At 44.5% G+C, this 24,955-nt stretch overlaps 1 protein-coding gene across 12 annotated transcripts in view; it reads left to right on the forward strand.

Annotated features, from left to right (window-relative positions):
• NEDD4L (NEDD4 like E3 ubiquitin protein ligase) overlaps positions 1 to 24,955 on the forward strand; it is a 945,521-nt gene that overhangs the window by 508,842 nt on the left and 411,724 nt on the right. Inside the window, exon 1 of one of the 12 annotated variants that reach the window (XM_069220159.1) lies at positions 19,889 to 20,084. The exons of 8 other annotated variants lie outside the window; for them this stretch is intronic. The gene's annotated coding sequence lies outside the window, so the exon portion shown is untranslated. Of the gene's footprint in view, positions 1 to 19,888; positions 20,174 to 24,955 lie in introns of those variants that run through there. 3 more of the 12 variants (XM_069220169.1, XM_069220179.1, XM_069220187.1) reach the window with 3 other exon arrangements.

The raw sequence follows: 24,955 nt of genomic DNA on the forward strand, positions 1-24,955 counted from the left end.
CTTGCATGGCTAAGTCACTTTTGGCTTCTTATGAAGTAGATAAAACCAGCCATTGAGATAAGCAGTAATTAACACCCATTATCTGATAGAAACTTCTAGTTGCAGATTCCTTACCTTAGAATTTCCCTCAAGAGTCAGACTGGATCTGGACATTTTTCTGCAAGCAGTACCCCTGTACGCCATCAGAAGGCGTTGGTCAGCTCTGTGTCCGTCATTGATGTTGTGATCGTCGTGATAATGTGGTCATATATAGGCGCCATCTCAGCGCACTGATGTCAGTTCTTTTATTTCCTCACCGGCCTAAGCGCAGATTCGGAGAAGAACTACCCTCAGTTATTTTTTTACTGACCTTTTGACCTTTTATCGAAGTTATTGACCTACTTGCTGCGCCGAGATGTCTTCCCGCAAGACCAGATTCAAGCCGTGTGATTCCTGTCACCACATGATGTATTTTACTGATATGCACCTCGTGCGCTTGTGGTGCCTGGAACGCGACCATGACCCATAGTCGTGGTCTGAGTGCCAGGCCATGAACCCGAAGGCTTTGTTGGAGCGGTCCCTAAAGCTCATGGCAGGCCGGTGCTCGACTCCGTGTCGCTCCAGGTCTCGTTTAAGAGAAAGGTTATGAGACTGCCCGCGGAGCCATCACCACTCGTCCTTGTGACCCAAATCGTCGGGACATTTGGGTCACAAGTAGAAGACGTCAAAGAAGAACAAATGCCTTCGACTTCACCCAGTCGATCGGAATAGGCAATGCAGGAGGAGCGTTCACGCTCTAGGCCTCCGTCCTCAGACCCTGCTTCTGGGTCAGCTCCGCGCCTCCCTGAGTTTCTGGGAGCCGGAGCCACCCCTGCCCAACTGAGAGAGCTTTACGAGACTGTGTGCCTCATTTTTCGGTAGACTGACCCGACTGTGACGCCTTTGGGCCCAGTAATGTCGGAGGGGGGCCCCCCTCGGGTTCTGTAGCTTCGACCTCTGCTCCAGAGGGTACCCCAGGATCATTTACCAGATCCGTGCCGGTCATGCCATCGCAACCTTCCCCAGCACCGGTAAAGACACCAACGCTTCCAATGTTGGTCGGGCCCACGATCTTTGATCCCATACTTATTCCCGACTCTGATCTGAAGCTGGAACATCACTAAATGCCGATTCAGTCTTCCACTGGGACTGTGCTCCCCAGATTGGATCCTGACCCTTATGCCTATGGGTATGGGGAGAGTATGGAGGGATTGCTGGACCCTTTATAATTCCAGCTGGAAGATCCTGAAATGGACTGGGCTTAGGAACTGGGCCTCAAGCTGGCTTCCGTGGCTGTCAGGGCTAACCTCCTGACTGAGGTGTTCAGCCAGGGGCTTCAACGTCTGAACACCTTTTGTCCTTTAATAAAGTCCTCACTGATGTCCTGCTGGGGATGTGGTCTAAACCCCGCACAGGGGCTCCTGTCAACAGGACAGTTGCCTGCTGCCATAGGCCTGCGCCTAATGACCCTTAATTTCGGACCCAACACCCCACGCCTGAGAGTGAAAAACTTCCTAGCTATCATAACGGAAAGATTCAATTCTGTTATGGACACGGAGGCGAGGATTAGGCTTTTCTTTCTTCACTTTATTCCAAACAGCAGCATTAAACAAGTAAGCAAACGTTCAAACTACTTTTCCCAGCAGACAGCAGAAAAGTAAAGAAAACGACATCAACTAAGGACTTCCTTTTCATCCAATTGGCAGTCGTCCAACGTCTGACGAGTCCAACTCCACGTCTTCTCCTCCTCTTTCTTCCTGCGACCACTCTCCAGGTCTTTGGATGATTTGCAAAACCCACCTGTCTGTCGTGATGAATTCCCATTGGGGCAGGTGATGGCAAACCCTTCAACTGGTAGGTGATGGAGCAAAGGACTAGGAAGGTTTTGGATGCTGCAGGAGAAGGGGGGAGGGGTCTGGGATGTGGACCGGGCTGACCGCTGGCTCCCTGATTTACGAACACATCCGCAACCACGCAGAGGCTGGGCAGCATGCACAGAAATGGAAGTGGACTGAGGGGGTGAGGAGCAGCTGCGAGGCCGTAGCTCGGGACTCCTTAAGGCACTCGAGCTATGTCTCCGAAGAGACAGGTGCCATCGAAGAGCATGTCCATATGGGATTGCTGGACCAGACGTCCTCAATCAAGTGTGGCGCCTCTAGGGCCGCCACCAACAAAACCAATCTGCCTAGTGAGTCGGTTGTGTCCAGTCCACTACGAATCGTGAACTTGGCTGCATCTCTCCTATCAGCAACAGCTCAGGCCTCCACTGGGATCTATGGCAGGTGTTCACAAAAGTGGTGATGGTGGTTGCAGCTCATCTGCGCAGACTAGGGGTTTCAGTCTTTCTGTACCTCGATGACTGGCTTTTGAAGGCGGGCTCATCCTAGGCTGTTGTCTCTCACCTCCAGCCTACGGCAGACCTCCTGTATTTGCTGGGGTTCACTATAAAACGTACCAAAGACACTCCTGACTCCCTACAAGTAGGGAAGTATGGGGTCGTGGACCCTTTGTCAGAAGGCTCTGTGCCTCTGGTCATGGCTGGAACGTCAGGGCGCATCCCTGGTGTTTCAACATCTGGCAGGCTCCCTGATCGTCAGAGTGGACAAATTCAGCCGTCAGTGCCTGGTCGATCATGAATGGCGTCTCCATCTGGAGGTGGTACAAGGTCTGTTTCAGCAAATGGGAGAGCCTTGGTTAGATCTGTTCACCTCTGCGGAGAATGCACAGTATCAGCTGTTTTGTGCACTGGATTTTACAAGGCGGTACTCATTCAGCGGCGCTTTTTGTCTCAAGTGGAACTTAAGCCTCCTATACACCTCTCCGCCAATACCACTTACGCCCAGAGTTCTCAAGAAAATCAAGAACGACTGGGTCCACGTAATCCATGTGGCTTCAGACTGTGCACGAAGAGTATGGTATCCTGAGCTTCTAAGCATGGCCATCGATCCTCCACTCAGACTGCCTCTTCAGGAGGATTTTCTGTAGCAGCAACAGGGGACGGTTGTACACCTGAAATTGTCCATTCTCCACCTGCTTACATGCCAATTGATCGGTGGCAGTTGATAGCTTTCGACCTTCCGCCTGAAGTCTGTAATTTTATCTTGGCAGCCAGGCGTCCCTCCACCAAAATGGTGCACCCCTGTCATTGAAACACATTTGTGGCATGGTGTACCAACAAGTCTTGATTCCCCCTTCTGCACCTCTGTCTGAGGTTCTTTTGTTTGTACTCTCTCTTGCCTAGCAGGGCTCTGCTTTGGGCGCACTTCAAGGTTATCTGTCTGCCATATCAGCTTTTCGCAAACTAACCAGATCAACCCTCCTTGCTTAAATCTCCCCTTGTTGGGAGGTTCCTCAGGGGTCTTACCCACAAGTTTCCGCCTACCCTGTTCATAATGCCCCAGTGGGATTTGAATATGTTACTCACTTTCCTCATGTGTGCTCCCTCTGAGCTGCTTGATAATTGTCCTCTCCGACTTGTCACTTTATAGACAGCCTGTCTTGAAGCCATCATCTTTGCTCGTAGAGTGAGTGAGCTGCAAGCTCTTTCTTTGAAGCCACCCTTTATCTCTGCCCATCCTGAGAAAGTGGTGATTTGCACCAGGGCCTCTTTTCTCCCTAAAGTATTCACGCCCTTACATGTAAGCCAGTCCATCACTTTGTCTACTTTTTATGCTCCCCCACATCCTTCTCGTGAAGAGGCGCAACTCCACTGTCTGGATCCAAAAAGAGCATTGGCGTTCTACCTCAGTCGTACCTCAGACTTCCGGGTGGATGATAAACTCTTTGTTGGTAATGTGGTGCGTAGAAAGGAGGGATGGTGCAGAAAAGGACCATCTCTAGATGGGTTGTTCTCTGCATCAAAATGTGCTATGCTTGGTTCATAAGCAACCCCCTGAGGGTTTGCATCCTCACTGTACCAGAGCAAATGCTGCAACCACTGCATTACCACACAGAGTTTTAGTCCTGGACATCTGGTCATCCTTGCACACGTTCACTCAACACTACTGCTTGGACAGTCAAGTCCGCAGGGATGGCTATTTTCCATGTTCCATCCTTCAGCACATCTTAGTATAATCTTGGTTCGCAGAGCCACCTCCGGGGATGGTATTGATTGGGTATCTATTCTAAGGTAAGGAATCTGCAACTAAGTCTCTATCAGATGAACAAGTTACTTACCTTTGGTAACAAATTATCTGGTAGAGACATATTCTAGTAGCAGATTCCTTATCAACCCACCCAACCTCCGCACTCTGCAAACTGTTTTCTAGGGACAGGGACACGCTTTCAGGGCCATGTTGACGTCAACATGCTGGGTGGCACCTACTGCGATGCCATCAGGGCGATCACAACACCAACGACGGACGCGGAGTCAACCAACACCACCTGACGGTGGGTAGGGGTACTGCTCAGAGAAAATTCTCCGGATCCAGTCTGACACCAAATTCTAAAGTAAGGAATCTGCAACTAAAATACGTCTCTACCAGATAATTTGTTTCCGAAGGTAAGTATACATTTCATAAAGCATGAAGAAAGTTTGGTGTGTGTTGGCGTTCTCGGATCATTAACATTGTACATGTAGACCCCAAGTGTTAGATGTCCCTTCATCTCTTATAATCATGCCCTTCTAAAACATAGCTCCTCCTCATGTACCCCACCTCAGTTAAGTATTCACATACAGTCCTGGTCTAGGTGTTTTTGACTGCAGGCCATACACGTGTTGTAAATCTCTGGGCTTTAAGGTGGACGAAAACCGAAATCTATTAAGTCACATAATTTTGCTAGCTATCAGAGCCCAACACCAAATTTGAAACGGTGGTACAATCCCTGGTACGGTCCCAAAATGGCTGCAGAAACTCTTCAGATAGGCATACCGAAGTACACCTTGTCCCTCTGAATACAGCACTCCTTGCGAGACAGGTTTGAGCACACCACACCAGTTCTAATCACCTTGAACTAATTACCCGTAGAAGCCAGAGACCATTTTAAATTGGCCTTGGTAGTGCACAAGCATTTAATTTCGGCAGCCAACTTAGTCTAGTTGAAAAATATACCATGTATGAAGAATGTCGCTCCTTACACAGCCGTACAATCTACTTCTTCAAGCCCCTTTCTTCAAGAGTGGAAAAACATTTAAACAATTTAAACAGCCTGCGGAAGCACCCCCACCACTCATCAGAACCACTCCGCACTTCATGGCCTTTAAATGAATTGTGAATATGTCATCGGCTTTGTCAAGTATTACTTCGGAGATTAGTAGCTGAAGGCATGAAATCCTCCCTCAGACCTATCCATACAGTTTTAACTGCTACTACCTTTTGGATCAGTTGGAGTAACCCACCAAAGTTTGTAATTATGCATCTGTGGACGAACTGGGATAGTTGTTTACTCTAAGCCGTTGCTTTTCTGATACCTATAGTTCATATTTCCTTACCACCATTTCTATCTAATGCACTATGTTACCTGTCTAAGGTTCAGTTTGTGCTATATATGAAACCAAAAATACATATGATAAATTACTCATATGTATTTAGTGTATTAAAGTTAATGCAGCATCTCTTTTAGTAATTTCTCTGGTTGTTCTAGAGATATTTTGCAGACTTTTTCTTTCACGATGCTTTTGATGTTTTAGAAAATAGATTACGTCCAAATATTTGTATGTGGCATGATCAATTTGGGAATTGAGGGAATGTGATGTGTCCGTATCTAGCTGTGCTGCATATGACCTTTGCACAATCTCGTCCTACCATGACATTTTGCCGAAAAAACATACCACCTGCAAATGGCATTACTGTTTGGCCTTCAGCTAAACGGATTACAGAGAGAGAAGGGCATATCTGTCCCTCTCTTGCGCACGCACTTTCCCTCTTTCTTTCTCCCTGGTGGCTTGCTGAGCTCACCTGGTGGGTTAATTTGTCTTGTAAAGACCACAACAGATGCTAGGAGAGAGCATTTCACTAATAGCCATCTTTCCTGCTTTTTTTCAGCACAAGGCCAGTAAATCTTTATCTGTTGTCCCCGGGGATACTGGACTGACTAAAAGGAATCCCGAAATTGATGGACCTTGCATCAAGTATTGTGTTGTGATTTTAATCTTCTTCTTCTTTTTTTTTTTTTTTTTTTTTTTGCAGCATCCTCAGTCCACATAGTTAATTACCATTCTTCTCAGGGAGGTAGACACTTTGTTAGCAGCAGGCACAGGCAGGAGAATCAACGAGGACTTTTCGCAGCATAGGCTTGCAACAGTAAATGTGGTTGTGTTTTTAATTCACGACTGCTTCATTGCATTATTAGGTGCCCTTCGCTGGCATTATTTAGTTAGGTATGAAGATGGTTGCCGCTCAATGAAGATGGTTGCCAGTCAATGTGAGTGTCAACACCACGAGATTTAATAGCTTTTCAAAGATGATGTTGGTTTAACAATTTACTGTTTCTTTGTGGTAGAACAAATTACGTTTTTATTAAGTCTCGCTTACCAGGCCATGCAAGCTGCCCAGTTGGCAAAAACTCTTTTGCCAGATTACAGTAGGCATTTTCCTGCTTTTCTTTTGTTGGCTTGTGTGAGCTTTCCTTCCTCTTTCCTCTTCTTGTTTCATTCCCCTCACTGTGTATGGACGCATTACTTGTGTCCTTGCACTGCTTGGTTTTCAAGCATTACTTTCTTCTTTTCACTTGAGCACTCCATGAGACATCTTGTGTTTTTGTTTTTTTAAGCTGTCTCCCTTCTGTACTTATCTCCCTGCCTGCACAGTGTTGCACCTTGTCACCCATGTGCTTTTCTCCTGCCTCCTCTATGTTGCTCTTTTCCTCGTGTACATCTATACCCTATGTTGCTTTCGAGCCCATGTTCTTCTAACTTGCCCACTCCATTTCGCTTTCTTTCTCGCCTTTTACTTCCCTTATGCATCACCCTTCGTGTTGTCCCGTCCCATCCTACATGTTGCCCCCCCACCTATGTATTCCATGTTGCTTCTTGTGATCCGTGCCTTCCATGTTTTCTTCAGACATCCTTTGTGATGCCTGCCCCACCTGTGTCCTTTGTGTTGATCCCGTGATCCAAAAAATTAGAAAAAAATGTTCTTGCACTATAGTCTTTTTTATTTACAGCTCCAAATCTGTGAATTAAAAAAAAATAATAATAATAATAATTCAACCATTTTGTAGATGTGTATGTGTGTTTTCCATGCACCTACAAAATGACCCAAATGCTGTATCATAGCGCCTTCTTGTTGATTTTCTTTGGCCATGCTGCGCAGCACCGGGTATGCTCTAATGCATGGATAAAGGCCATTGGCAAAGGCAATATGTTCCAAAGACGACCATACAAAGCCAATAGGTGCCAATGCTTATTTTCTTGTTAGATTCCTTTAACCTACCATTTATGTTGAATTTGCTCACATCAAGAGAAGTGGCCATTCAAGTGTGCTCCAAATGCACTTCAGTATTCCGTTAATATGAAGAGTAGGATTTACTTAAACTGCTTTCTTTAGGCTGTTTTGAGGTTGCTGTTGATTTTTGTGGCATAATGAAACCTTGAATTAGAAATAAAAATGTAGAATTTCAAGAATAATCTCTGTGGGTTGGAAAACAAATCTTTAGTGCTTGTACGCTTGCTTAATTAGAAAGTTTTGCTGTCATGTTTAGTGACCTAATTATTTCTGAATAACGCTTTTGACTAGCACACTATTTATACAGAGATGCCGTTTATATACCTCGTGTTTTATGCAGCCATGCTGTCAGTGTGTTAGTTCATGCTGGCATCATAATGATCTTTCAAGAGTCTCAAAGCTTTAAAGTGTCAGTTCTGTTGACATATCTGTGTGAAGGTCTGTAGAATGTATGTAGAATGCATTTTTAATGTGTTCTCGTATTTCCCATCCAAGATACACCAGGCGTTTCTACTTTACCTTGATTTCATTCTATCCTTCCGCTCTCTACTGCCCGTTCAGCTTCTTCAATGCTATCCCTGCCTCTGGAGAAGCTCATTCCAGTCAGCCAGCCCTTCATACACTGCCTGTGGCTACTCACTTGAGTGAAAGAGTTCACCTATCAGATCTCTAACTTGATTCTGATGCATGTCCCTGTTGCTTCACAATGTCCATCATAACTGTACTAGAAAGACCTACGGCAGACCCAGATGCACCAATTCGCTATCCCCTGAACTCTGCTTCCCATCCCCAAAACCTTGGAATGTCGGGTTTAACCACCTCAAACTTGATCTCTTTACAAATGCAACCTAATTATTCCCTTCAATCAGAACTCTGTTGACTAATTCATGAAAGTTAATCATCTCTTATGTGTCTAACAGAATTGCCACAACACACCTGAATTGCATTTATTTCATCCTTCTTAGCCCCTACATCTCTGCAGCTTTCTATTATTAACATCTGCTAACTTGTTGCGTTTTTCTTTTTTGGATTAACTGGCATAGCCTTGACCGGGATCTCCCCCTTCTCATTCTCCTTGTGATTCTTCAGCTCTCTAATCACACTGGTCAGCCTGCCTTTCATAAGACGCTGTGCTCGGCCGTCTGCTCCTCTGAACAATTTCACTGTTTTTGGATCACAACCCTAATAGGTATCTTTATTAATACTGGTTAGCTACTCGTCTTAATGAGAAGCTGAAAGAGTTGCTTCTAGTTAACTTCGGGGAGTTTTTCCATTTATGTTTGCCTTACTTTGTGGACACTGATGACACATAAATGGTTTAATATTTTGAAACTGTATGATAAGTGCATGAAAAGGATAAAAAAAAAACATTCAGGTACACTTATTTGTAAGAGGTTACCTATTAAAAGGGGTTGGATCCAGCCCTGAACCTATATAAGAAAGAAATTAAATTATACTTTAGCATGAAGGTAGGTCTTCTGAAGAAGCTGGGACTTACCACTAAAAAGTGTCTCAGGAAGTTAAGTAACACTCCCTAACCGTCGCCCTAATAATGGGAGGGTTTCTAGAGGGCTGGGTGGTTGAAGGGCAGCAAAGTAAATATTTATGGTGTACTATACAGTTTCATCTTGAAGGAGCACATTTTAAGTAATTGTTTTAAAGTTGCATCAACTTCTGCTGGACTACAAGCTTGCTGACCACAAGGTGCTTGGGCAATATGTTATGTAGATAAACACCCAGATGTCCAATAATGCACTGGGGAGGACCACAAAAAAGATTGGCTAGGGCCTACAAGAGGTGAAAGTAGGGGAAATAAGACCACTATGAAGGAGTTTGCAAAAGTGCTCCATTAGTCTGACACATAATTGTCAATTCTGAGCAGAAGGAGGGTGGGTTCAAGAGGAGGAACCTCTTTGAAACGTTAATGGGCCAGTGTTTGGAGGCTTTGCAGACAAGGTACAATAAAGGAGGCTCCTCCTATACCAAGAAATATCCCCAGTGGTCCTACAGGAGAAGCTGTGTCTGCCTTAGGAGACCTGACGGAGCCTGCTGAGTTGCCAGCTGCAGCGCCACCTACCCTCCGGACAGTGCGTCCCTATTGAAACGCCTTCTGTGATAAATGATGCAGAGGTGAACGGTAGTGTAGGTGAAACTTAATAAGATTTAGTCACAAGGTCGGAGTCTCGGGTTAGAGGTAGACGATGTTATGAAGGTAGCAGAAAGGCCCCACCAGGAGCAGCATCCTTGCTACTCAGCCCACGCATTCCAACTGACACTCTCAAACCATGCGCACAGCAGCATTCTAGTGCCTCGCAGTCACACTGGCTGAGCTGCAGGCCCCCGCGCTGCTGCCCCCACTGCTCGCGATCTCCTGTCTTAGTGTAAGCATTTGTTTGGGTCACTTTCTCACCCAGCATCTACTGTGACAGAAGTGCATTCTGGGTACAACCTGATCACGCGTTTGTGGTGAGAGTAGTATGGACCTTATAAAATACATCATAGGTGGCTAGGTATGGTTAATGCCACCTTGGTGTGCACTGCACACGTTGTGCATAAAACTATAGCGTCTGCTTGTACTGACGTTCTTGGCATTTAATGCTGCTCAGTATTCTGGCATCCATATCGAATGTTTCTCTAGCTTGGAGGCATTTTCCGCTGAACGAGTGCTTCCCGGCACCCGTAGCCCGGCTACCGTCTAGTACTTCTAGCAGGTGGCTTTCAGAATTCCTTAGCCCTGCAATTCTTGATTTGCTTATTGCAGAGCTGAGCTTCATATTTTGTGGCACCCCAAACCTACTCTCTGCACCAACAGATTAAGCCACTTTAAAGATTTGTCATACGTACCTACCATTCCGTGGCAAGTGAGTACAAGTGTATACATTCCAGTAGTCCCAATCAGTTGAATATATCATAGTTTACAAGTGCATTACATCCTCAATCAATCGCAGCAATCCTAAAATAATCTGTTAGTCTGCCCCGTAAAACTCCATAAAGTGAAACAACCCATAAGGCCAGTGCTAAGAGAAGCCTTGCTTCCACGCCACACATGACTTGGGGAAGGGACCATGGGCAACATTTTAAATCTGTTCCATCAGGCACTGCTTCAGCATAGGGATAACCCCGAGCCGTTTCAAGGAGGGCGTCACGGGGTGCGCAAGGGTGTGCTGGGAGCCGATTTCATCCCTGTCCCCTCGGCACAAACCTCTGGGAATGGGACCTCTCTATGCACTTAAATAACATCTTTACACCAGATTTTGGCTAAACCGTCTATAGATTGTGGAGGCAGGTTTGATGGGTAGTTCGTGGAATACAGGACCCTCTAGGCGCAGCCTCCTTCATTGTACCTGCGGCTCAGCAGTAACACTTTACCGTCGGAAGATGGCGTGGCAGGTAGAGGCACTGGGCTGTCAGGTGTGATCATGTGTCCCAGTGGAAAAGGGATCTGCGCAAACCCGGTGCCAGTACTGTGCACTCCTTGGAAATAACGCTTCAAGAGATTAAATCTACTGTCGAAGTCTCAGTGAAACGCCAGCGAAAATGACTGTTCGCTGAAATTAAATACCATAAGCATTGCTCCTAGCATGTCAGGGGCAGCAGTAGCACGCGAGGCTCTTGGTCAACTATCCTGAATGCTGTATTAATGTCGATGATTACACATATCACATTGTGCTGTCGGTAGCAGTAGAGAGCTGCTAAGTGTTCAGGCTTCTGAAACCGGCAGTAGTGCTGCTGAGCGCCAAGTCCTGCTCATTGTACCCCTGGTATTGTTCAGATATACAGAATATGCCATGCTGCTGCTGATAGTCAGTGTTCTGCTCAGTGTCTCAGCATGGCAGGGCTGCTCCTTTGTGTGCTTGTGGTGATGCCCAGTTATACTAGAGCTAATCGGTCTACCAGTACTGTAGTTCAAAAATGCCAAGATTGCTGACTATATCCTGGCCGCTTATGCTACGGCTGCTGCTCTTGTGCACATGACTGCCTATGCATCTGTGCAACCGCTCATGTGACGCGCTTGTTGCTTAGCCTTTGACATGATGCGGTCCCATCCCGTGACCTCTGCGCATATTAGCAGGCCCATCTCTTGTGATGTGGGGATGATGCTCATCTGTGTTTGAGCTAGCTGTTCCTGTGACATTTCATGGTTCTCGGCAATGTCACCGCCAGTAAGTACCATAGACACTGGACTGCCGTGCTCAAGTGGTTGATGGCTGCTCATGAGCGACTTGTGTGCTAGTGAGGTTTCATTGTGTTTCATGAGGCACCTTGTGAACCGTGGGGGGGTATTGACATGATCAAGGTGGGGAAGTATTATTTCTAGGTCCGGCTTCCCTATCCCTAGATTGGGTTACCTGAGGTTAGTAGTGGTGTTTAGTCTAAATCAACACCCTCTGTTTTACAGCGTAATTTAACAGAAGGAAAATTACAACTCTTTACTTAAATTAGTAATTCCAACCTTTCTTGCTTGATCTGCCCATAAAATATGTCATTAAAGGCTAGACGTGCTGTTAACTTGTTACTTGGGATCGTACCTGGACATCAGAACCATAGGGTATGCACTGAGAAAACAGCCTTCTGACCATGCTGCCTCTATACTGTACTAGATGCTCATCTTCTATGTCATCTGAAAGTCCAAGAGCTGACTACCTCCATCTACTCACACTCTGCACGGTAGCGAACTCCTACATTAAAAGAATCTCGAGTGGCCTGCAATAGTTCTCCATTCTCTCATCCCTTTAGTCCCTTGAGCACTCACTCTCTGAAATTACTAAAAATGTTTGATTACCTTCATGTTCCCCTAATCACAGATAATGCATCTGACCTACTCCACTGATCCACCTGTCACAAAAACATCTCTGGCAGAAGATCTATCGGTCCACTCCTCCCTTGGCGTTTCCCAGACTGTCCGTTTCCGAACATTTGGTTGGCTTTTAACATGCATTTTTCCTTGCAATATTCATTTATAACCTCAAGCTGCATATTATTTTCCTAGTGGACAGGTCACTTGCTGCCTTACCTACTCTCGGACATCTATGAAGTAATTCTTATATAGGACTGTCCAGCAGGCAGATGCAGAATGTTAACATCTTCAGCAGTCACTTTATCCTCACGTGTGCCGATGCACAGGTTTCCCGTTGCAGAGTAGGAATTAATGATTCTGTGGTCCATCTTTTCATGCTTAACAGTATTTCCCCATCAAAGATTGTTTTCTCATAGTGAAAAAATAGAAGTCCTCTTTCTGTCTCTAGCAAAACTCAGCAGAGTTGCATGTATCTTGAAACACATCATTGCAAGTCAAACACAATTCTACCAAATAACCATATTTTTCATCTCCCAAACCGGGTTTCCATGCCTAAGCTCGTTCAAACTGTCCCTAAGATTCCCTTAGGAAGATAAACTATGCACAGAAACCATGTTACCTGCCAAGGTTTATTCATTCTGACAGCTGTTTATCCTGTTCTGCACTGATGAAGGCACTACTGGAACTGGTGTATCTGAAAACCCCATGGGCCCCCTAGAACCTGCCGTTCACTCTATCTCTTGGCTCAGCAATAAAATAAAATAAAACTTGTGTGTGGTTTGTTATCCCCAAAGTGAAAAACATTAAAACCTAAATTAATCTTTTCCACCTTTATTCCAGTAATTAGAAATACCCTGCCAGTGGAACGACCTCAGGCTCTTTATTTCTTAACCTTATGTTGTAATCCAGGACTCTCTCACTGTGTAATCCTGTTTGCTAATGTTACCCTGGTTAAAGATGAGCATTGCTCTTTAACATAGCTCTTTTCAAACCTTGCGCACAGAGAGCTTTAGCTGTATTATCAAAGAACTATTGTTTCTGATACATTAAAGCAGTGGTTCCCAGCCTGTGGTCCGGGGACACCTGGGGGTCCACGGTGCATCCTCAGGGAGCGTGTGACTGCTTAAAAAATGAACTAATATGAACAGATTAATAAAGTGTAAATAAAGTGGCCAAATGAAAATTTTTAAATTTTAAAATGGACTGTAAATGTCCAGGAATTTGAAATTGGAGGCTAAAAATTACATTAGTATTCTCAGATTGATTTGTGGGAGGAGTGCAGGTGCATCTAACAGAATATAGTCTGGATGATGTGTGGCTTCAATTGAATTTAGAAACGGTCCAACCTTCCTATTAAAATTTACAGTTGTTTTTTTTTATTCACATTTGTTTGCAAATTAGATAAAATGTGTTATTTGTGTTTGAATGCTCTTTCTATATTTTTTTGTGTATTGTTTTGGGGTTCAAGTCATCGGCAATGTTTAGGCCTGTTCCCCGGCTTCCAGTAGTGACTCTGTGCGGGTCCCCGGACTCCAATAATGATTTAGTGGGGGTCCACGGGTCTCAGTAATGATAGTGGGGGTCCATAGAAGTCAAAAGGTTGAGAACCACTGCATTAAATTATATACATATAGTATGTTTTTGGTCAGTCCCTTTCTCTTGATTGAATGGCTTTTTTGTCTATCTCATTTCCATGCTTCATATTTAATTCCCTCCTTATTGTTTGTCTTGCCCACGGAGTACTTATTTACTATATTCTTATTGGATTACTTGCGTCCTTCCAAGGTTTGCATCAAACTACCATTTTGTTTGTTTTTTAGCACCCCTTGGGAAGTGTATTTTATTTCATGCTCTCTCCATTTAATTCTGAATCTCGCTCTCAAGTTTCCCCGATCTGTTTTTCCTCTGTTGCTAGTCAGTGTCTCCTCCCATGGCCCCCTTATTTTTTCACTATTACAACCCCTTTTTCCCATTGCTCCCTCACTGTGCCCCCCCCCCCCCATTCCCTTACACTTATGCTTTTTGGTGGGCCCAGAAGCTACAACTTGCAACAAAGCTGTTCCTTTCTTCTTCATGTGCTTTCCTGCATATTATTAGCTGAGATTTACTGCTCCAATATTACTGTATGTGTGTATATGGCGTCCTGTGGTGTCACAGCGATGTCTTACTTATGCATGCATCATTACACCATTTTTGTCGATACTGTTCAGCATTAACTAGTTTTTCTTTCTGTGGTGCAGTGGGCAGAATTTATATGGTTTCTTGGTCTTGCATGGCCTGTCTCGCTTCAGTCTCGTGCCATACCCTGGAAGAGGAAATGGGGAAAAGGGTTAAGAAACAGGGGAGGGACACATGAAAAGAGGACGTAGGCAGGACAGGAGGGAAACAGAGAGGACAACATGGAATCGAAATAAGCAAGGGATATAAAAAGAGAAAACAGACGATAGTCCTTGCTTTACTGGAAACGCAGATTAGCTGGAGACCTCAAAGAGGATGATAGGATTGATCAGTAGATTGTGTTTTGCTTTTAACAGGCCACAGAATAAATATTTTCTCCATGAGTGAAACACTAGTACAGTCTCTCTGTGCGTATCCGAATCCACCAAGCCCTCTTTTTTGCAAATACCGAGCAGATTTGACCAAAAAAACAGCTGGCAAGAGCAGTGGGTCTGCATTGGCAAATTTTAAAAACAAGAGGGATTGGCTTTGCCAGTCCTTGTTTTAAACTGCTGTGTGATACTCTGTAGCCGGATTACTGCTTTCCAAATATATTCATGATTAAATACATATTGATGCATTTATAGGCATCGGCTACTGCTTGAATGCTTCCTTGATTGGTATATATTATGATGACAAAAGTCAGAGAGAGAGGTGACATATGGTCCTGAATCTTTGCTGCCCTTGGCTTTAAAATCTGCAGTTTGATGGCCTTCCTCACACTGGCTGACATCATATAGTCAACCATTTATATGGGTCTTCGTGTTTGAAGGTCCAAGTGGTTATTCCTGTCCCAGAGGCAGATGCTTCATTCACTGAAGGCTGCAGTAGAGACCACCGTGAAGGGAGTGACTGAAGTAACTGCAACATATTTATACATCTCCAGTTATTGGAATGCCAGGCAAATAAATAGAACTGTACTGATCGTCCGCAGTTTGAGTGCTCTACATACAGAAATAGCAAGCACTGGCAGATCCAGTAAGTGCTGCCTTTACAGTGTGCGTGCCTAACTATTGTCTTTGCCAATGCTAGTTTATAAAGATCTGTTAAAGTTCGTTTCAAAATACCGGACGAAAAGCAAACGCACATCTTAATGTATATCTGAACAATTCGTTGAATTCAATATTTTCACGCTTTTTAATAACATGTTTTATTTTTCAAATAGTTTTCACTTAGGATAAATCAAGGAAATGTGTGAACTCAAAGGGAAACTGTCGCTAAGGACTGACTTACTTTCCTCAGAGCGCAGAACTGTCACAAAGGCTCCAGCTATTTGGTCTTCAGTCTTAGCTCTGTAGTCGTTGCTGAGCTCTTAGAAGCAGGCTGGGAGAAGTGGGGAATAACAGCGAGAGCGCAGTGTCGGGTATTTGAGGAAGTAGCGCACAAGGGAGAGAGCAAGCAAACGTACCCCATGTGATGAAGTGCCGAAAAACTGGTGGACAGGCGGAGGATACAAGCCATTTAATCAAAAGGGTGGTAGAGAATCTGCTACAAGAGAGGGACAAACACAAGAGGAAGGAGAGATATCAAAGAAGAAGCTAACCAGTGATAAGCAATGATCTGGCTTGAAGTTCACTACGTTTTTGAAATGGTCCATAAGTAGTCTTTCCGCAAAGGCAACTAAAAACTAGGTGAGACCCAAAAATGTGCAGTATGGGCTTAAAAACCAAGAGTCTCACTGAGACAGATTTGCATCCCGGATGCATTTGTTGGGCCTTTTTGCTCTCCCTGGCGGGTTGGGCATCCTCTACCAGGGGTTTGCTGTCTTGCATGGCATGTGCTCTGGCAGCCCTGCAAGTCCTACCTCGGCACATGGGTTGTCACTACACATTCTTGATGTATTCTCCCGGTGAATGGTAATAACATGTGTAAAGATAGCGAGATGCAGATTGCTCCTTTCTTAAACCTTCCTGTTGTCATGGACGTGCCTCCTCTGCCCCCTCCCCCCTGAGCTGTAGCTATTTTTGGCCGCTCGCTCCCTAGACGCTGTAACTTTAACATGGTGTCTTTTATTGCTAGCCTAATCCACTAGGGCCCTCTGTCTGCGTGTTACACATTTCTAACGTACAGTGGGGCATTACTCTGGATCAGACGTGCACAAGTGTACAGAATGTTCTAGGAGCCAACTCTACAGTGCCTCATAATTAACTACCCTCCGTGGACCGCAGCAATGCCGATGGATTGTAGTAATGAAGACCTTTTACACGAGAGGCTGATGGAGTGACGCCCCACTCGTACCCGAAGCATGCTGGAGCCTTCTCCAATCCAAGGGATTGGCAGACATTCAGCATCCAAGTCCTCTTTTATTCTTCATTATGGGATGTTCTTTGACATGTTTGCTGATGTAACCTCTGTCCCTCTGCATTCAAACTCACTAGCATCTCTTTACCTTTCTATCCATTTCTCATAAACAAGTAAAGCTACCAACGTAGCCGCCCGAAAAGCCAAAAGCAGATCTTACTGCATTAGTCCCTTACTCGTAATCCTTCTACTGGGAAGAGCCTCAGGTGATTCAGGGCAGGGAGTGGTCCTTCATTACCATTAACTTAATTCATTCATTCATTCATACATCCACTCAGTCATCGAAAACTGCAGCTAGCTTTAACTTCCAACAATAAAATATTCATAGCTGCCAAGCGGGACACCATCACCTACCTAATCGGGGCACTAAGTCTAGCAGGGTCCTTGTTTATTAGCCCTCAGTGCTTAGCATGCTTGGACCTTGGAACCTCTGCATACAAACCGGAAGGTGGAACTACCAGCTTCAGAATGCCTCTCACGGCTGGCTGGAAGTCAGAGACGTGGAAACTTGGAAGCAGTGTGTATTAGCCAGAAAAAAAATACAGTACTAAAAAGTAACAACAAAAAAACACCACAACCATAAAATGGTATATCATTGCACAATTGCCTGTTTTTTTCTGCTGAAAAGTGACTCTAAGAGGTTATCTTTTTGCTGGTTGGTTCAATATTTAGGTTGAGTCTACTAGACAGTGCATGCATATTGTGGTTTCCCAAGAACATAGAGGGGCTTGGCTTTCCTGTCATTTGCCTGCTTCTTATTCATGTCTCAGCCGGTCAATCTTGTGTTTGTCCATACCAAGAACCATTGCCTCTTTACTGTCTCTGATTGGCTTGCATCTCTGCTTTCACTGCTTGCTTTTCAAGCACTATATTGTTCTTTTGTGTTAGGCACTCTGTTGGACCGGACACACTCTGCAGGGTCACCCCATATTTTTGACTTGCTTTGCTGAAACTGTTTCTTTTAAAACTCTATGCATTTTTTACCTGCTGACCAGTGGTAAAGTGCTTGTGCTCTCCCTTGTAAAGATGGTAAAATTTGCCTATACCTGTGCTTAAGTTTTACTTGTCTGGGTAGTGAAAAACTCCTAAAGTCGTTTTCCACTGTTGTAAGGCTATTTCTCTCATAGACTTGCACGTAGTTACCTTATAAAACGTAATAAGTGATAACTTTAGTTTGGGGCCACTTAGAGAATGCTATTCCACTCAAATGAATTGTAATTTAAAATCATCTTTAATGGTAAAGTTGTATTTTAAGTTACTGTTATAAAAATTTGACTTTTCGAAACTTTCCTACAAATGTGGGTTTTTTTTTCTGCCTAAACCAAATGTGCCTTTCTGCCAGTGTGTGTCCAGGATCATGTGAGCATGCATGGCTCTCCAGAGGTATTGTGTATATTCCTTCTAGAGGTGGGCGGAACTCAGAGTTTCACTCCATGGAATTCCGTGTAGTTACATGAAAAATCAACACGATTCCGCAGAGTTCTGTGAACGGGCGGAATTAGGCACATTGCGTTGCTAGCACTGATTTTTAGTGGCAGGACCTTGTTCCACCTACCACAATCAGTGCGAATGGCACCACACAGCACGCCACAGGGTGCTGCTTTTTAAGTTGATTTTGCTGACTCAAGTACATTTTCTACTTGAGGCAGCTTTCTCACCGCAACCGCCCAAGTAGGAGAAATTTTGCCAGATGATCAAAAATCGCAGTAGGGGACACCAAATCTTGCTCGCCAATTTACCATTGGCCCTTGGCTGGCATCAGAATGTACTCTTGAACTTCAGGTGAAAAATACAGAAGTATAGGCTTCTTGCGACCCATTGTGAACTCCTCACACTGAACAGACCCATCCATGACGACCGAACATGAATCTCTAGCGAGACCTGCACGTTGCGCCGACAGTGACCACCAGAGATGAACTTAACTGCAAGGTTCCTGCAAGACTGCACTTCGCACTGACAGCCGGCAAAGACTGCCTACACGAAGCTCCGGTGACGACTGGCTCTTTTTCCCAAACTGCTCCTCACACCAGTGACTTCCTCACAGCCCCGGCCAATGTGCATAGTAGAGCTTCATACAGACTTGAGAAGCAACTGTTCAGTGGGACAAACCTGGTCTCTGTATCTGACCCACGCGCCATCGCGGTCGGCCTGAACTTGTGACTTCCACCTGGTCCAGTGCGATCAGATTACCATAAATAGCTTTGTACTTTTTCATGCTAGTTTCACCTAAAACTTTAAAAACTAATACTTCTATTCCTACTCTTTGGATTTTTGTCTTTGGTGTAATTTTATTCAGTAAAATATAATTTATTTTTAATTCTTTATGGTCTAATTTGTTTGGGGGATTTTTCTTGTATTGTGTTCACTTTTTTACTGTTCGATTGCTGGTTTAATACTTTACAGATTGCAGTACGGACTCAAACCACTCTCAACAGCACCATCAGAGACTTCGAGGAGGCTGTCCAACTTTTCATGGACTAGCCAGATCATTGGGTCAGTCGGTGCCCAGCCACGTCACACTGTGAGGGTGCCCCGCTCACCATCCGAACAATGCGAGGTTCTTGGGAGATTGTAGCATCATGCAAGTTGTCAGCTGTGACTCTGCTCTGTTTGTGGAATTTAAATATATAGCTTCCACAAGTGACTGGAGTAGGAGGCTTGCCGGAGCTGTATGAATACGAGATGTGTCAGTGGGCGCTCCAGCAGAGTTTGCAGCGCTGTTTTGGAAGCCATTGTTCTCAGCTGGCCTGACAGCCTGGAAAGAACACAAGGTGTGTCCAGTTAGTACCGCTTGATCTCAGTGGCATAACGAAAGTTGAGGGGGGGTCCCTGCAACGTACCTGGCGGGGCCTTCCTCCCACCTGGACCCAGTCAGAGGCCTGCCGCCCGTGCTCCGTGCACTGTGTAGATCCCCACCCCGCGGGGGGGGGGGGGGGGGGGGGGTCGGGGTCTTTGTTACGCCACTACTTTACCTGGTAGGTGTGCGGTGACTTTCTGTTGAGTATAGTTCGTCCCTTCTATACTTCCCATTCTCTTACCTGCCGGAAGTACCATGACATGGTTGTGGTGCTTAAAATAAACTCGTGTTTTTCCCTAGCGCATCTAGTACACGAGACACGTTTCTACAAATGTGTTTTTTTCCCTCCCTGGCTGCCTCTCCTCCCACACGTCTGTGCAGTCCTCAGACAGAACATCTAAAAGCCTTCTTAGCGGTTCGGGCGGCCTCTCCCCCCGTGACCCGCCGCAGGGGGGGCGCTTTCTTCCATCCCCTCGGTCGCCGAGCTGCTGGTCGGCCCCGCAGTGCCCCCGGGGGCGGGGATGCGCTCGCTAGCCGTGCGCTCCCGCGGCGAGGACTCTCTGACAAGGTAAACCCGGAAGCCTCGTCTTTGTTCGCCGCCGGGCCGCACACTGCCATTTTCTACGGCTTTCCCCAGTGCTGTGCAGTGATGCCGAGGTGAGAGATGCCTCGGAACAGGGCGGTGTTCCCCGGGGGAACCTGCACACGATTTAATGGGCAGAAAAACGCCAGGGTTGACGAGTGGGGCTTGATACATTTTCAATTTTCTTGCGTTACTGTCCCAATCTTAGCCTGAATATCAAATCAGATGTCGGCTGAAATAATTTTTTAAAGGCTCATGGCTTTTGTTTTGTTCACCGCATTTTATCCATTTTTCGTCCAGGAATATTTATTATAGTATTAGATTTTACACCATAATCTGCGCAACTAAGATTATAAAACCGTTTCATGTTAGGGCACGACGTGAGTCTTGCATTTCAGTGTTTTCTGGGAGTTGTAGTTTTCATTGGCTTCAGTTGAACCAAATTGAATCACTAGTCTCATGAATACTCAACATTGAACGGGAAAGCGCACAATATGATCTATGGAAATTAATAATAGATTTAATGACCGCTGTGAGCTCGGTAAATGACCTTTTGCTGGCTAGTAAATGTGAGGCAGGGAGTCTTGCTCTGAGGCGGATGAGGGGGCAACGGAAACCCCCCTTTTGTGGTCCAGTGGGATGAAATACTATTATCCCACACAACTAAATGTTAACTGAATCCTTGAATTCCTAGTTTAAGGTGGTTATCAAAAAACTATCCTACTGGCTGGCTCGTACCCTACTTTACAGTATACTGCGTTGCAGAGGGGCAGCTAGACCCGACTTGGGTGTGGGGTGAGATGGAGGGGGCGGGCAAAGAGGTCAACCATTGGAGGCGGGGGTCGCACGTCTAACTGAGGGGCGCAGCTATTATTGGACCCAGTACAAGAAAATAGATTGATAAATTGTACATTTTAAACATACTGATCAAACCTGGCAGGATAGGAAGAAACATGTTTTAGTGGATGTGAGAATGTTTATAGGTAACTAACAAAGATCTTTTCAGAGGGCAATACGTTATTTGGCAACTAAACAGCAGCATCTACAGATCTAAGTACAAGGCACTGAAGAGCCAGTTTTTGCTAAGTTATTATAAGACAGTGGCCCTTTTTGCCAATTCTCCAGAAATTTATTCAGGTAAATGACAATGCATTCATTACATTTTTGAATTTCTTCTTCAGAAAAACCCTCCTGTCTGACTGACAAAAGGTACATTTTCAGTCTGCTCATTGGGACAATAAAACATATGCTTATTTTAAGTCCGACATATGTACACATCTCAGAATATTGAGCTCAGTAGGTTAACTACCTGATTTTGGGATTTGTGACCGGCAAGTCTTAGGTCTCATTCCTAGTGCATCTTCCATTGCTCCATAGATTGACTACGTCTGTGCCAATAAGATGGCAGCATTAACACCTGTTATTTATTCTGCTCATACACTGTGCAGCTTTAAATTAAAATATAATAGTTCTCATTAGCACCCATGTTGAGCAGGTATCATATGAGATGATGCAGCTACACCCACGAGGCTGAAAGCAAAGGCAAAAAAGGTAGTTGCCTTGAAAACACTTTGCAACAAATGGTGTTCTAGCATGCATGGTGTTCTAGAATGCAAGTATCCTTCAAAGTCAAGAAAATATAGCAAATGTGGCTGATTGGCAATGTCCTCCAAAGAGGTCACTTCAAGGCAAATGATGCCTCTTAAAAGTATATGTTATAATACAACATCTATGATTTTAGATCTGTTCTGAAGCCTGCAGCACACACATTGTCAAATCCACTTAAGAATCAATGTTACTACATATTTAACGTGGGTAAGATGGGGCGGTGGGCTGGCACAGTCTGAGTTTCGGAAGAGACTCCTGCTGTCCATGATAGGGCAGATCACAGTAGTGAAGATGGTTTTCCTCCCACCACACCTCTACATGTTGCAGAACGTGATGTGCCCCCCTCTTCCACATTTGCACAGTTGGATAAACTGTAGGGGGATGTGGTCTAGGCTGGCAGATGGTGTTGCGTCAAATTTGACATGCTCAAGCTCCCTTAGAGGAATGGAAGCCTCAACCTTCCTGATCCATTTTTTTTACTACGTGGCACCACAACTCCAGCCCTTGGTGCAATGGCTAGATAACAACACAAACTGGAGAAGAAAAAAAAACTTGGCAAGAACATGCTTGTGGAGGTTCTCAAGATGGGGACAACCTAGCCTGACTCCCTATCATATTTATGCAACAAAAAGGTCATGTTTGGTGTGGGGTGTTGACGGTGGACCTTCACAGGGCTCCATATGAAGAATATCTTCTCCTCTGGGGACTTCTAAAATTGGTACCACCCCTGTGTTTAGTGATTGAGGACACTCACTAAATGCATCAAACAGATACATGCAAGATACGAGATGATTTCTTAATGATAAAGTGCCCTAAGTCTGAAATGACTAAACACCAGAAAATATATGAATACATTCAATAAAATAGATGCATTTTAAGAGCCTTTCTAAACATACAATGGCTCTGTATTTTGTGCAGCACAAGATGAGTGCGTTTGAAACAAGACAAGGAACATCTTTTACACACAATCACCAAGTCTTTCTAAATCGGGAGGCTTAAAGCAGGAAGGAAAAACCTAACTGAAGGCGTTAATTAGAATTGGAAGAAAACACATAAGCAGCATGGGTCCTTTTTCATAACAGGCTTTGTGGGCAAAGTGGAGTGCCTCATAATGGATCTTTCTAGAAACTTGCAGCAGTTGCAGCTTGGGGTGAAGGAAGGGGTGGAGAATGTATGCTGGTAGGAGGGCGCCTGTAATGCTCCTCCTCTGCTTTGTTTGAGGTTTTGCCAGGGCTTATAGATGGAGTCCGGGGGTCAAAGCAGGCTTTCCACAGTGATTTTACCTGCCGGGTTTGCCACCCAGGAATTCCACTCCGCACATTTCCCAATCCGTGCCCTTGTCTTTTATGGGCAACTTGCACGTGGGCTGATTAGGCAGATAGAGCGCAAAACGATGGGACATGAGAACCGATGAAACAATAAGCAAAGACTTCTGTACCTGAAAATGTTTTTCGGAAGCAGTAGCCTCTATTATACTGTGTGTAATATAGAGGGCAAGCCAACAAATTAACACAGAGAGCAGAGTCCTAGCCAAATCAAGCCGAGCAGAGGGACTGGCTTAGCTTTAAGAGCCGGTGCACAAGCTGAGCCCTGAAAATGTTTGGCATGTAAATCGTGCAGCAGGCATCGTGTAAAATTATGATTAAGTCTCTAGAAACTTAAAAATATATATATTTGGTAACAAGCTGAAGCATTTCACTTAAATATGTAAGAGCACCCTACTGCCTTGAGGCACATATATTACAATAGATAGTTGTTAAAGGGGAATCTAGAAAAATGTATTTCTAACGCCCCTCTCCCACCCCCCCCAACTAAGTTCCTGATTTAGAATTTGGTGGATATCTAGGTCAACGTATTACAACTCCATTATATCCTATGGACATCGTAATACGGTGGACGGGATATCCGTCACATTTGTGGCGGAGTAACCCGCCCGCCAAACTCTAAATCAGGCCTTAAGATGCAAGTCATTTGACATGCGCCCTAAATGTGACCTACATTTATCACAAATGGAGCAACATTATAGAGTATTAAATCAGTCGAGGTTTTTGTCCAGCACACATCCTGAGGTCATGTATTTCAGAGTCCTCTCGGATGCAAGTATGAAGAACAGCAAAATAAAATATATCTGTATGATCACACAATTTGGTCAAGTGGGGAAGCCATGACCAGGTTTTCTGGCTTCACATAGTGGAATTACCCCATTAGATCAGTATTTTTTCATAGTGGAATTACCCCATTAGATCAGTATTTTTTCTATCTCAACATCGAAGGTTAATATTTTGTCTTTAATTCTTGGCACGTGAGGTTTGAGTACATTTGAAAGCTCAGCTCATTTAGTGCTGGAGGGTTCAAGAGGACCTCAAGCCAAGCGATTGGCTTGAGCCTTCTGTGACTCAGCCACTTGTAGTTTAATGTAATTTTAAAATGATGGCTTGGGTATTCATAGTGCTTTTAGTCGCAGGCCTGGGCCTTGCAGCACTATAAATGCACATACACTATTCTGTCATGCAATTACCAGGATGCAGTTTGTGATTGTCTGATTACACACACAGACATCTACAGAGATCACGTTAACCAATTGAACTGTCCCATAGCATAAAAGAATGCATTGCCCATCAATTACTTTAACTTGAATTTGTTTTATATTTAGAGTGAATACATTATATATAAATATTCAACATTTTTTGTTGAAGGATGTGAGTGTGCTCCAACAGTGGCACAGCCAAGCACAGTTGCATCCCTTTTAGCACAATAGGTGTTGCACCCCTAGTGGAAACTACCCTCTATTCTCTTTCTACTTTAGTTCATATCGAACACTATGTAAATATATCTTTTAAATAATGGCCCTGAACATTATCCATGCCATAGAGGATGTTGTATGGCCCAGATGTGTTTAGTTTACTATCTGTGCCTCATTCAAAAGCATTGTCTGACGCTGGAACCTTCCCTCAGTGTCAGTTCTTAAAGGTCTTCGGCGGCCTGAAGAAAGGAAGAGGCTGTGCACAATATAAGTAGGCCTTTTTCTGAGCAAAGGACATATAAATGAGAATAGAATTGTATTCCATAAGAACATCGCTTTCAATGTGTTGTGTCATAATATAATATTGTGGGCAAAATGTTGACAAGTTAAGTGTATACAGAGAAGTATAGAGTTACTTAACTCCACATGTATGTTTCTTGTGTGTGTGTGTGTGTGTATATATATATATATATATATTCAACTACTGTAGTTAAATATATTAAAT

The sequence above is a fragment of the Pleurodeles waltl genome, chromosome 1_1, assembly GCF_031143425.1.
Source record: "Pleurodeles waltl isolate 20211129_DDA chromosome 1_1, aPleWal1.hap1.20221129, whole genome shotgun sequence".
NCBI classification, from domain to species: domain Eukaryota; kingdom Metazoa; phylum Chordata; class Amphibia; order Caudata; family Salamandridae; genus Pleurodeles; species Pleurodeles waltl.